Raw genomic sequence first — 10,857 nt, 5'->3', positions numbered from 1 at the left:
CTCTGAGGGGGAATCTGTCCCTTGCCTTTCTCCTGGGCTTGTAGATCTACGGCTCCAGGCTTTGCCTCAGGCATCGCATGGCCTCATTCTCCATGTGTATTTCTTTCTTCTTTTTTGTAAGAACACCAGTCATTGGATTGAGGGCCCGTCCTAATCTAGTATGACCTCGTCTTAACTAATTATATTTTCTTTTTTAAAAAAATATATATTCATTTTTTGAGAGAGAGAGAGAGACAGAGTCAGAGTGTGAGTCGGGGAGGGGCAGAGAGAGAGGGAGACACCGAATCTGAAGCAGGCTCTAGGCTCTGAGCTGTCAGCACAGAGCCCGACACAGAGCTTGAACTCACAAACCATGAGATCATGGCCTGGCCTAAGTCAGATGTTTAACTGACTGAGCCACTCAGGCACCCCACTAATTATATTTTCAAAGACCCTGTTTCCAAATAAAGTTACATTCTGAGGCTCTGGATGGACATGAATTTTAAGGGGCCTCTATCTAACCCATTACACATAACATAATATATATTTGTGTAATTATGAAGAAGAGTTTATGTTAGATATATAGCTCAGTTTCCTTTTCACTTAATATATTGTGAAAGTTTCCTCACGTCTTTCAAATATAGCATTTTAAATTTATGTAGTGTGCTTCCTCATGTGAACATCACATCATTCACATAGCAAGGCCTGCGATTTCAGACATTAGATGGTTCCCAGTCTTTGCTATTATACATGCCTCTGATGAATCTACATGTGCCTTTGAGGTCACCTGTGCTTATTTTCTTGGCATAAATACGTATGAGTTGAATTATTGGATAAAGAATGTGAACATTTTATTTTATTTATTTTGAGAGAGAGAGCGAGAGAGCGTTTGCGTGCCAGAACAAGGAGGGGAGGAACAGAGAGAGAGGGAGAGAAAAGAATCCCAAGCAGACTTTGCACTGACAGTGCTCAGACTCACAGACCGTGAGATAGTGACCTGAGCTGAAGTCAAGAGCCTGACGCTTCACAGACTGACCCACCCAGGCGCCCCAAGAGTGTAAATACTTTAAAGGCTCATGACAAATCTTGCTCAATTGCATTCCAAAAACAATGTACCACTTCACTATCACCAAGAAGGGAGAAGAGAACATACTGCATAGCATCTGCTTTACCTTGTATATTTGATTTTTGAATGTTTGACAAGTGCATCAGCAAAAAAAATGACATCACCTCTTGTATTCCTTTTTTTTTTATTACTGTTTTATTTATTTTTGAGAGAGAGAGAGAGAACGTGAGTAGGGGATGGGCAGAGAGACGGGAGACAGAGAATCCAAAGGGGGCTCCTGTGGTGACAGCAGAGAGTCCAATGTGGGGTTTAACCCATGAACCGTGAGATCATGACCTGAGCTGAAGTCAGCGCTTAACCAGCTGAGCCACCCAGGCGCCCGTTCCCTTCTTGTATTTTTATGTGAGGTTGCATATTTGCTGTTGTTGATGTTTATTGGCTATTTGTATATCCTTTTTTTGTGTTAGTTTATATCTTTTATGTCCTTTTAAGTAGTTCCACGGGTCAGCCTTAACTGCTTACAGTCTTGCTGATAAATGTACTGCTTGGTCTCACCGCTTACGGTCTGCCATGAGCTAAAGAACGGTAAGCATTTTCCTCCACCTCCTTATGCCCATTCTTTGGGCTGTTTCTGAACTTTGTACAGACTTCTGTTACTGCCTCCATTACACCATATCTTCGTTGTTTACAGGTCTTTCGCTCCTAAGACTTTGAGCGCCACGGGCCAATGTCCATGTCTTATGTGCGTTTTTGTATCTTCAGCAACAAAAGTACAGGCACTCGATGAATATTTGTTGAACTGATTTGTTAGATTGTGACCTGGAAATTTTCACAATTCCTTGTCTAGACAGAAAGAGCTGAACAAGGAATATCTAAAATAAGAATAGAGTCTAAATAAAGTCCGTAAGATTTAGTCTGTGAATGTGGTACTTCCACTTTAAATTTTTAGAAGGGATGATTTTCCCCCCATATTTCTCAGCTATATTGCTGAGATAATTGAGACTGTGAGTAACATCATTGAAATAAAGTATTAATGTAGCAATAACAAGCATAATTATAATTATAATGGAATAAAGACATATTAAAGTATTGAGATCAGAATAAGACTGGCAATTGTCAAAAATTTTAAATTCGTATTGTTTCCATTGAAATCAATGACTGTTCTTCTAGGAGTATCTAGGTGGCTCAGTTGGTTAAGTGTCTGATGCTTGACTTGGCTCTGGTCATGATCTCACAGTTGTGGGATCCAGCCCTTTGTCAGGCTTTGAGCTGACAGTGCGGACCCTGCTTTGGATCCTCTCTCTCTCTCAATAAATAAGTGAACTTTAGAAAAGAAAAAAAATGACTATTATAATATAGCACAACTTTATACCATTTGCAGATTTTGAAATATATTTCCATTCAAGTTTAAAATATGAAAAACAGTCTAAGTCTATTTGAGAACTACTTTGAAAAACCTTTGCAAGTTTCTCCCACACTAGAAATAAATGGATTTTAAGACATAATGTGAAAAATTATGAAAACTCTCAACAATTGCATTGGCTGTAAAGAAAGGCCTTACGGCATCTCTTATAAGCATTTCTATATGGCCAAACTTTTTTTCTTAGTTTATTTACTTATTTTGAGAGAGAGAGAGAGAGAGAGACAGCATGAGTGGGGAGGGGTCAGAGAGAGGAAGAGAGAGAATCCCATGCAGGCTCTGCATTGCCAGTGCACAAGCCCACATGGGGCTTGAACCTGCTAACTGAGAGATCATGACTGTAGCCAGAACCAAGAGTCGTTGCTCAGCTGACTGGCCCGCCCAGGCATCCACATTTCTGTACGGTCAGATTAATGTTCACATGGATATTAAAATAAGCCATTGCCTCAAATGGGTTTTCTGTTCAGATTCCTGTTCAGATTCTTTTTCTATGCCTTCAATGTCCTTTAATCTCCTCCCCATCCATCCCCCATCTGCCTCTCCCCCATCACACGCCGTCAACATGCCACAGACCCTATAGTCCGATCGCACCCCTCCTCATTTGTGGATGCCCCCTTTTCTACCACCATAAGGAAGAGAGCTCTTTCTCTGCTCTCATGCACACTGTTCTGCTTAGGTTTTGGTGTGCTGTGGTTTGGTTTGAGCAATCTGTAGGTCTTAGTAATTTTGCAACGTGGTCTAGTTATTCGTGAGCATTTTATTCTTCCCAGTGGGCTATCAACATCTAAAGAATGAGGGCGAACACAGGAGTCGTATGTAAATAGTCCAGTGTCATCTGTGACGATGGTTCTACTAGTGGGCATACATCTGAAGGGCATACATCTGAACTATCTGGAGGTTGAAGTCATGCTGTAGGGATGTTGGAGACCTGGTTATTTCGGGAGTTTCTCTTGAAACTCTTTTAAAGTTGTGATGACACCGTTTTATTATAAAGGTGTGCCCAGACCCGCTCCAACACACTGTGTGCAAACGCCACGTGCATGTGTGTGCGTGTGTGTGTGCACGTGTGCATGCGCGCGCGCGCGTGTGCAGCGGTAATCGACCCCGGCGGGGAGAAAATGCATCGACCCCAGAGCTTCTTTTTCCCGGTTCGGACCGTCTCCGATCCCTCGGCCTTTCCCGGCATTATTTCCTTGAAGGTGCTCTGGGCGCTGGCGGGTGGAAGGCGACCTCCCTGCAGCAGGGGCGCAGCAGCGAGAGGCGAGGCGGGGCGGGCGGGNGCACTTCCTTACACGAATTGGAAGGGGAAGGGAGTGACTCATGTTACACCAGCGCGTAGCCTCCCTCCCCGTAACTGCTAAATTGTAGCTTTAAAAGGAAGTGACATGGGGTGGGGAGAGACGTCAGCTGAGGACCACTTTTTTTTTTTCCCCCGAAGGGTCCACCCCATGGGTGGAGTCTCGCGTTTTTCTTTCCAGTGTTGGCTGACTTACAGCTCCTATAAACTAGTGGCAATTTCTGCACCCCAGCCTGCTCCTTTTCAGTTTCTGGTTGCTAAGCCCATGTGCCAGGGGCCGCCAGGGAGGAGGTATGTGCCGTTCGTGCGATTTCCAGGCGACTTCACCTCTGGGCGTGGCGGATGTGTGAGTGTGTGTGTGTGTGTGTGTGTGTGCGCGCGCGCGTGTGTCTCCCTGCTCTCCTCTGCTGGGCTGGACCTCCAGAACCTCTGGAAAGGGGTAGGTACAGAACGAGGAAGCGTGGAAGGTGGAGAAGGAAGTCAGGCTCCAGCGGGGACGCGGAGGGGCCGAGCCTGGAAGGCACAGGGGCTTTGNCACCAAAAAAAAAAATATATATATATAAAAACACTCCACAAAAGGCAGCCCCGATATAAATTGATTGATTTCTATTGCGTTCCGAGTTTGCTGCTTTCCGGACCCGGTTATGGGCTCCGCTTGCTGAAAACCCAGCATGGCTTTGTGGCTACCCCTCCTCACTTTCATTTTGGTTTTTCCCTATCACAGGAGGGCTGGGGGAGGGGTGTTGTCAAGGAAACAGGCATTTGGGATTACCTCTTTATTGACTTAATTTTTGGCCTATGGATTTCTCCATCCTATCTAGGAATTATGGAAGGAATGATTTGGTACTTGTGCAAGTCCTCCGTTTCTGGTCTGATTAGGAAATCAAGGCATTTCTCTAGACGTGCTATCAATGCCGCAAGCAGCCCAAGCAAGGGGCGAGCCTTCACTTCTTTATAGGAGGTGAGATCCTTGAGAAAAGTTTTAGAGGCTGTTTGGGAACCAGCACTGATAGGCGCACTATTATCTGCCCAGGTGTGCCTCATCGCCTAAATATGCAAAAGAAGGTTCTTTGCTCTAGCCTGAACTTATTAAGCACAAAACTAAGTTCAACAAGTATGAATGAGTAACAAAAGGTAACTAATAGCACGATTCTCCGCTTGTTCGGTTTCTTGGGTTTATTTCCCTTTGCACATCTTTCTTATATGAATCACCTGGGCCGTCCGCTCTCATTAAGGTGAGGACCCGTAGACCTTCTCGTTTTCAAAACCTGGAAAGCATTAACCCATCTATGATTATGAGGCAAGCATCTGAGGCTGGAGAAAAGTATCCTGAGATGAGGAAGTGTGTGTGTGTGTGTGTGTGTGTGTGTGTGTGTGTGTGTGTGTAGGTGGGCAAGGATCAAAGTCCTAAGTTAAAGCTACTGAATCTCCTTCTCATCCTTTGGGCAGGAAAAGAATTGATTTTCAGGAAAAATATAAAATATGAGAGAAAAGTATCCTCTATCTGGTAGTAAGCAGAGTTAAATAGGATTAGAATCAATGGCATGTCTGCTAGAAAGACATAGTCCGAATGGGCCTGTTAACAGGTGGGAGTCAAGCCGATGCTTTTCTGAGGAAACCTCTGATAACGGACACCATTCTCTTAATGGGTATCCCGAATTACAAGTTAGCCTTTATAAGATAGTTCAATACTGGTCTCATCCTCAATTCTTACAATTATCTGTAATTTTAAATAAAGATTTGGGAAGGTCGCTCAGCCCTCCTACTACCCTCTTGTTCTTGAAACCCAAAGCATTACTTAGAAACCTCAGGCTAGCCCCTTGGCACCCAGATATCTTGACCTAAACATGTTATTATCTGGGGCTTCTAAAACTAGTGCAGGAGGTCTCAGGTGTTTCAGATACAGAAGTTATCTGAAAACGAGGACTACATAGTATGGCACGAGACCAGCTAGAACTAAATGAAGTTAAAGCCGAGAGAGCTAGTTAAAGAGCAAAAAGCAAAGCAAAGTGTCATTTTAAAAAAATCTGCCTCTCTGTTTGAAAAGCGCCTGTTGGTACCTGTGAAGGGTTGAGTTGCGGGTTTTCGATGTTCACAAAGAGTGTGGAAAGCCGTCTTGCTAAGCTACTGTTTTTCTAGACTGAAAATGATCCTCAGGGATGTAGATTTACCCCACGACCCTGCCAAGCAGATGGACAGTGTGTGAGTCAAAGTGTGTGATGGCGCTCTGGAGTTTCCAGACTTAGCAATTTCACGACAAAAAGCCTCCAGGCGTGGAGTTCAGAGGGCAAGAAAGGTTGGGAAGCATAGCTGAAAATAAATAAATAAATAAATAAATGAATACTGTCCTGTAAATGGACCTGGGCAGAGGTTAAAAGCATAATTAGCAGCCCTGACCTGGGGAAGGTCAGGGGAGCTATAGATGCAAAGCAAAATCAGGGTCCCGTGAAGGAGGCTGAATAGAGGTGGTGCCAAGGAAATACTTTTTAATGTTGGAATCCGTTGCCACTGAGTTGGAGCCTCACTCCAAAGCTCCGAAGTGGGTGCCGTGAAATTGTGAAGAAACGAGAGGTTGTGGTCTGGGCTCCAAAGTTAAAAATCCACCAGACAGGGGTGATGACATGGGCAGATGTTCCCACAGCTGGAGAGCCGGAGACCGGGCTGGAGGGAGATGAGAGCGAGCAGGTGCGGTTAGTCGGAGAAGGCTAGGACCAGGAAGAGGCTGTGACGGTTGGAAGGAGAAGAGACAGACAATTCAAGGGGAAGATGGCAACGTTGTCCCAGCTAACAGGGGTGGGCGGTAAGAGATGGATCAGGGTTCTCGGTTCTTGTCCCAAGTGGGGAGACGTCCCTCTTTTGTGTGGAAATTGAGCAGGTAAACTCTGTGCTGCTGGATATAGATTCAGGGACAGAATTTCATCAAAACCAGAACAGGAAAGATGGGTAGAAGAAAGATTATGTGAGTAGGTGCTGGAATCATAGCTAATCCAATTATTTTTGAGTTGAAGCTCAAGAAGTGAAGGCCAGACTTCAACCAGACTTTAAACAAGTAAGAAATTTGAGATAGGGAGCCCCACGTGCCCCTATAACATCATCCTAAGGTTAACTACCATTGCCATCGCTTTAAATTGTGGGGTGGTCAGATGAGTGTGTGGCCAACTGAACTATATTTTGTGCAATCTGCCATCTTCTCCAAAGGAGGTCTAACGGGTATGTGAAGGCTCTGTACTCACAGTTCTAAATGGTTTTTGATGCCTATATGTGTAGAGAGACATATGTGATCAAGCCTGGCTTAAAATCACCCAGCACTACCCAGAGCCTGGGCAACTCTAACTCAGTAGTCTTCTTCCAAGACAGAATCAGTTTGGAAAGCAAGTTCTGGAACTCTGACATTTGGCTTCATGGAAGGACCAGGGAGAACCATGGCTGAGGCTGTGGGAAAGAGCACAGGAACGCATTCTTTTAACAATGTGCATTGTGCATCTGTTATCTGCTATGGACACAACTGTGAGCAAAACTGGATACAGAGTAAACAGCCACAGTTTTCAACTGTCTGAAGGGTTTTCCAGGGAGATAATGTGACTGGCTGATCTCCATTTTCTTCTAATGACTAAGAGGAAATATCTTAAAATAAGATTTTTAATAAATATTTAACTTTTGGGGAACATTGTCACCGAATGATCTATCTAACCTGTCTCCTCTATTTTTCAAGATACACTCTCGTTCCAGCAAAGAGTTTCTACCCGTTTTTGATTTTGTCTTTGTTTTGTTACTCCAGTTAGTCAGGTTTGTTCTGCTTCTTCCTTTGATCCTAAATCCTACTTTTCAGTCACCCTTCATTCATCCATTTATACAAACATGCTTACATCATCCATCCACCCATCCATTTACTCATTCACTCAACAAATGATATTGACTATCATGTGTCAGGGACTATAAATTATGGATATAGCAATAAATAGGAAACTATTTCTTTCCTAAAGAAGCTCAGGATCTAACGGGGAGACAAATGTGGAAACAACCCCTTAAACCAGGGAGTGTTATATTTGAGAGATGCATTTCTTGGGTAAGAGAGCTGCATTCTTGTTTCATTGAACAGATTTATACATAGATTGTGCTGGGCAGAGAATGAAAGAGTGGTTAGCTGTTAACCACTTATGGCTGGTGTCATTAAACACTTGTTGATTAACAAAGTGGGAAGAGGTAGGATTTTTGACCTGGGAGCCATAGAGGAATAAAGTCCAGAAGATTTTTATGTTCTTTTTCTGAAAAGTAGAAGCTGAGCCTTAATCTCTCAAAGTTCCCTCATGGCGAGTTACTTGTAGATTTCCATGGGACTATAGCTCGTTCTAGATGGACCCAACGTATAGCATTTTTTAAAAGAGAAACTCCCCCCCTTGTCAAAATTATATGCCCATTGGTTTACTAGAGGGCCTATTGTCGTTTAGAGCTAGATTTCCCATAACACATTGCAAGTCTGTGTCTGCCTCCTACAAAACCAAGTAGGTTTCCACACCTTAAATCTAAATATCCAAAATAAAGAAGGTTAAAACCTTGTTGGGGTACTCCTGTTTATATTTCCTGAGGTCCTGAAGCTCCTCTTAGAATTGTTTTGTGCCTGCTTGATTTCCTGCCATCAGCATGGAACTTACATGGGCGACCTAAAAAAGTTCATCTGGAGCACCGCCCTCCTCTGCTTGTCAGACCTTTAGGGAACACATTTGTCAAGTTCCCCTTCTTCTTAGTTATTTTGATCTCAGCTGAGCACAGTCAGCTTCTTCCTCCAGCATGAAGTTGTTGCAGAGTTCCAGATAATTCTGGTTGGCACAGACCTCTCTCTTCTGAATGTGGGTTATACAGAGTAGCTATTTCATGGTCATTTCTATGCGGGATCCTATAAGGGAAGAGTCCACACTTTGGACTTCGTAGTAGTCCGGAGCTGATCGCTAAAATTTCTGCGGAAGATTATTCTTCAGTCTGGGGGATGACGTGTAACTTGCAGAAGCCATCAGAGATGCCGAGGTGAGGGGCCAACCTGTAGGCTTTCTGAGAACAACAGCCCACCTTCATGAGGACTTCCTGTGTCTAGTACAGACACCTGCCTTGCATCAATTCACTTTATCCTCATAACAGACCAAGCAGGTAAAAGTATTCCCACTTTCCATTTGACAGATAGAGAGGGTAAAGATCAGTGAGTTATTCACCTGTTTTCATAAGAAGTAACAGAGCTAAGCCAGAGCCCAGCTTGGGACCACTGTGCCCTCCATGAGGTTGGCTGGCATTGTTTTCATCCATCTGTGCCCAGGGCCAGCGCAGTGCCATGTACTGAGCAGGCATGCAGTAAACATCTCTGACAGAGTCATCAGATCTCCACCATGCAGACCTTCCCTTGTAGCTGTTGCATCGTAGTTTTGGGGAGCTGCAGAAGTACCGGAAGAGGCAGCAGTGGTTTTGAACTTGGGGAAAAACTAGAAGCGGAATGTATAAGGCAAGCTACTGTGTTTTTTTCAGGGAGCTTGGCTGCTCCAGTTTAGCCAGAGAGGTGATCTGGTGGGGAGGGGCACAGGCCCTTTGGCTGAAATATCTGAATGAATGACAGTGCAAGATACAACATCATATTAAATATGAACTGTTCTCAAAACAAATTTTTAAGCAAGGATTGAACTTTGCTCAGAAGTTGCTCCTAAGGACACCTGTGGTGGCTTCTTGAACGGCTCCCAAGGCTGTGGGTGCAGAGTGAGACCCACTTTGCTGCTGTGGATTGCCAACACATCTATCACTGAGTGTAAAGGCAGAGTGTCATCTGGGAAGACCTTGCCTATGCTGATCTCAGACAAACTTTGAAATAAGACCTGGTGAAATGAATTGACGGGGAGGGAAACTTGGTCTTTTTCCCATCTCCATAGGCTCCCTCGTGAGCTGTCACCTCTCTGTGGGAAGAGGTTAACCCAGGCTGATGAAATTTTAAAGAGTCCATCCATACCAAGTGCTTCTTCCCAGAACGCTGCCGCTATCAGCACAATCAATGCAATCCCTGAACCTTCCTCCTGGGCGCACCTCACGCCCCCATCTTTTCTCTCTTCTGTTGTGGGAAGGGCAGGTTGCATGGAGATGTGGCGAGCAGTTTCTTTCTCCAAATGTGCACCACCCTTTGGGCTTGTCTCTCAAACCTCGGGCCTCTGTTCTCCTCCATCCCTTCATCCATCCTTCACAAAAGGTCACTCTAGATGCTATCACCTTATATGAAAATTTGCTCTTTACGGTTCTATCCTTTTTTAAAAAGTTTACTTATTTATTCTGAGGGAGAGAGCATATGAGTAGGGGAGGGACAGAGAGAGGGGGAGAGAGAGAGAGAGAGAGAGAGAGAGAATCCCAAGCAGGCTCCACATTGTCAGTGTAGAGCTCGACGTGGGTCTCAAACCCACCAACACTGAGATCATGACCTGAGCCAAGCTCAAGAGTTGGATGCTTAACCCACTGAGCCACCCAGGTGCCCCTTTACGGTTCCATCCTAATGGCTGCACTGGGTGCTTACGGGGAGACTGGGGTTCCCCAACTGCACTTCCCAGCACAGAGCAGGGTGCCTGGCACTGGATGGGTACTGTAGCCTAGAGAAAGGTGGGCACAAAGAGTCAGGGGTCAGGTGGCCCCTGCCAGGGGCTCCCAGGCTGACATTCCTTGAGGACAAATTCTCAACCTGGGCACTGTTGACATTTGGGGCCAAGTTAATTCCTAGTTGTGGGGCTGTGCTGTGCATCAGACACCAGCAGTCACCCCCACCCCAGGAGTGACAGCCAGAAACATTCCGGACTTTGTTAAATGTACTGTTGCAGGGCACAATTACCCACCGTTGAGAACTCTCGGGAACTCTTACATCCGACACTCAGAAACCCAGTTAGCTGGCTGGTGATCCAAGCGAACTCCTCTCTCAGGACTAACCTGCATTCACCAGGTTTATAGCAATGGACCATAGCAAAGGGGCAATTTGTTCACTTAAATTAATAGATACGAATTGAAAAATAATAATAAAATAAGAGCACACATGTAAACACAAAGTTTTCAGATGCGGTCCACTGCCCAGGATTCCATTTAGGT

The 10,857-nt window shown here is 44.7% G+C and overlaps 1 protein-coding gene across 4 annotated transcripts in view; it reads left to right on the top strand.

The window, feature by feature from the left end:
- The first annotated feature begins 3,934 nt into the window (after positions 1 to 3,934).
- Positions 3,935 to 10,857, top strand: part of AGPAT4 (1-acylglycerol-3-phosphate O-acyltransferase 4) — a 124,893-nt gene continuing 117,970 nt past the window's right edge. The window contains exon 1 of one of the 4 annotated variants that reach the window (XM_077755066.1): positions 3,935 to 4,053. The gene's annotated coding sequence lies outside the window, so the exon portion shown is untranslated. Of the gene's footprint in view, positions 4,054 to 4,154; positions 4,202 to 4,622; positions 4,724 to 10,857 lie in introns of those variants that run through there. The other 3 variants (XM_077755069.1, XM_077755067.1, XM_077755068.1) reach the window with 3 other exon arrangements.

This window comes from Crocuta crocuta, unplaced genomic scaffold (assembly GCF_008692635.1).
Source record: "Crocuta crocuta isolate KB4526 unplaced genomic scaffold, BGI_CrCroc_1.0 scaffold11, whole genome shotgun sequence".
NCBI classification, from domain to species: Eukaryota; Metazoa; Chordata; class Mammalia; order Carnivora; family Hyaenidae; genus Crocuta; species Crocuta crocuta.
The sequence above is the reverse complement of the archived record's forward strand: the minus strand, read 5'-3'. Positions and strand labels throughout refer to the sequence as shown.